The sequence below is a fragment of the Triticum urartu genome, chromosome 7A (assembly GCF_056163025.1).
Source record: "Triticum urartu cultivar PI428250 chromosome 7A, HENAU_Tu73, whole genome shotgun sequence".
Classification (NCBI taxonomy): Eukaryota; Viridiplantae; Streptophyta; class Magnoliopsida; order Poales; family Poaceae; genus Triticum; species Triticum urartu.
The window spans coordinates 178,694,824-178,697,966 of NC_141879.1; the positions used below are offsets into that span (position 1 = coordinate 178,694,824).

At 43.2% G+C, this 3,143-nt stretch overlaps 1 long non-coding RNA gene across 1 annotated transcript; it reads right to left on the minus strand.

Moving 5' to 3' along the window:
- Positions 1-1,382: 1,382 nt before the first annotated feature.
- LOC147958872 (uncharacterized) lies at positions 1,383-2,427 on the minus strand. Its single transcript, XR_015609967.1, has 3 exons — positions 2,271-2,427; positions 1,821-1,890; positions 1,383-1,726 (listed from the first exon to the last, which is right to left on the minus strand). It is a non-coding gene; the product is annotated as an uncharacterized LOC147958872 (long non-coding RNA).
- Between the last annotated feature and the right edge of the window lie 716 nt (positions 2,428-3,143).

Consider the following 3,143-nt stretch of genomic DNA (forward strand, 5'->3'; position numbering starts at 1 on the left):
TACACACCACTTCAGATTCTCATGAACACACTGTATATGTTAATTACATCACACACGCACGATCACCAAATTAAAATGAAATACCAAGATGGGGAGGAAGACAATGAACTGATTCATATATATAGTTGATTGATCCGGCAAGATAGAATGGAATCGTCTCAATGCCCCTACAACTTACCTGTCGATGCCAATGAGCCGATCAACCCAGGTGAGCTACGAAGAAAACATATTTCTGCAGCGGCGAGGAGAGCATTAGACGTCCTCGACCTCACGCTTGTGGAAGCTGCAGTCGCAGCCGCACGCTGCGTGGAGGAGTGCCTCAGAAGTGCCCGGCCTCGACCTCGTGCTTGTGGAAGATGCGGTCGCAGCCGCACGCGGCATGGATCGAAAAGGAGGGGGGGACAACGCCATGAGCCCATGAACTCGCGGCAGCTGTATACAACATACATATTGATGCCAAACGCCATGGTAGTGCACCACCTTGCCGTCATGTTGAGGTAATATTCTAGCTGTGGTGGAGGCTATAGGAACAGAGCAGATCGGTTGCTTAAAAGGAGTAACAACTCTATCTGTAGTACAATCGTTTCCTTAAAGGAGGAACAGCTATCTGTTACTCTTCCATCTGTTTCGGTGGAAGATGAAGACGAAGTAGATCAGTTGCCGGAGATTAATATAGCCACGTAATTAGTTGATGTATCGTGCAAGGAATTGAGGGGAGGATGGAAGCGGAGATTGAGAAGATGTTGGGGAAAGCCAAGGGAGGACGACTCTTGGGTTACACAGGCCTTTCGGTTCACAGACAATCGAATCATTTTTTGTAAAATAATGTGACTTGGTGAGATGCATGATCAAAATAATTAAGAGAAACCGATGTTGTGGCAAGGGTGCTGAGGTGGATAGGCTGCATGTCAAGAGAAATATAATAGTGGGGATGAACTATTTAAGTATTATAGATGTGTATCTATCGAGATTCAACACAAATAGACCACTCTTCATGGGTGCATGACCATAAAAGATATTACTCATATAAATAGAATAACCATTATTTTTAGATTTAAATAAATAACCGTCTCGCATCAAACAAGATCCAGATATAATGTTTATGCTTAACGTTGGCACCAAATAACAATTATTTAGGTCTAAAACCAATCCCGAAGGTAGATGTAGAGGTAGCGTGCCGACGGCGATCACATCGACTTTGGAACCATTTCCCACGCGCATCGTCACCTCGTCCTTAGCCAGTCTTTGCTTAATCGTAGTCCCTGTTTCGAGTTGCAAATATTAGCAACAGAACCAGTATCAAATACCCAGGTGCTACTGCGAGCTCTAGTAAGGTACACATCAATAACATGTATATCACATATACCTTTGTTCACCTTGACATCCTTCTTATCCGCCAAATACTTGGGGCAGTTCCGCTTCCAGTGACTAGTCTTTTGCAGTAGAAGCACTCAGTCTCAGGCTTAGGTCCAGACTTGGGGTTCTTCTCTTGAGCAGCAACTTGTTTGTCGTTCTTCTTGGTCCGAAGATGAAAACTGTGTGTCTCCGGCCTCCAACGATCAGTAAGTGCGGTGATTGCTGCAACATTGAGGGGTGGCATCGACTGGCTGACCAACTGAATGAAAGGGAGGAGTCTTGTCTCCCTTACATACGGTGTGTATCGCTCATCATAGCGCATCCCCCCAAGGTTGACCCCATGAGACCGAATCTTCAGAGGTTGAAGCTCCTACAAACAAGCAAATCAGAAAATTACATATGGGGCATTTGTGTTTGAAATAAACACGAAATTCATAATATCGGCCACTTTCTTTCATTATTACCCGTTGCTGCACCGACATAGCGTACGACCGGTGTTGATGGTCCTAGTGATCATCGAGAAGCCAAACCATCCTAACAATTTCAGACAAAGCATTCTTGTCAACACGATTATCTTTTTAATACAAATAAACTAAAGTAGGCCTACTATATGCAAGATTCAAAGCATATGTATCCAAAGGATTCTTGTCAACACAAATATAATGTCAATACAAATAAACTAAACTAGGCCTACTTCATGCAAGATTCAATACAAATATCTTTTCCATAGAAATAACATGTCAACCTGTTTATCCAAACCATATCTTTTCACTAAAATAAACTAAACTAGAGTTGCAAGATTACGTATCTAATACATGCAAGATTCTAATCTAATCTAATCAAACAAGGGTTCCCCAAATCTTCAAAATAGCATACAATATATGGATAGAAAGAAGGGGATCGGAGGAGAGTACCTTATAAGATGGATTGGTGAAGAAATCCACAGACCAAATTGTCAGATCTGAAGGATTTGGGAGAGGGATTTTGCGGGGGAGAGGAGGAAGCCGCCGGCGCCGCTGCTTCTGTAACTTCTAACTGGAATGAATGGGGTGGGGTGGAGGGAGAGCGGGTGGCTGCCTCTAAATCAGGGTGCAACGCCTAAGGGCTAGGCGCTGCACATTACATGTGTGGCGCCTAGATCTGAGGCGCTGCACTGCTGGGTGCGGGCCTAAGGGCTGCCATGCTGGATAGAGGTGCAACGCCCCAGAGCTAGGCACTGCACCGTAGGGTGCGGCGCCTGCGTGTCAGGCGTCACTCAAAAAGGTCAGCCGTGTGAAATAGTTTTAGAGGCAGTTCATTTTGTGAATTGATTCCATCCATAGATTAAAATTGTTAAATTTGCCTCGCTGGAATAGCGACCCGTGTGATCTGCCCTTTAGACCTATGCCTATGCGTGGATAGGGAAATTCGGGATTTCCTATTTGACGCATGCTGCATCAAGTTGTCGATGTTTCGCATAGGTTTCACGACATAATATGGCCCGGCCTGTTAATGGTTGCGGTGATCACGGTTTTGGGAACATTATAGAGGTTCCGTCCATTTTTTTCCAATTTGGGAACCTTCTAGGTGGTTCCTGAACTGGGTTTTTTTTGTTCGTATTCCCTTTTTTCCTGTTTTCCTTCTTTTCTCTACTATGTTCATTTTTTGTTTATTTTTCTTCTGTTTCTATGTCGTTTTTTTCTTTCCTTTCCTTTCATTTTAATTTTTAATTTTATTTATCTTTCTTCATTTTTTTAAAAAAATGTTGTGTTTTGAAACTTTGTTCATAAATCCGAAAAATGTCTATG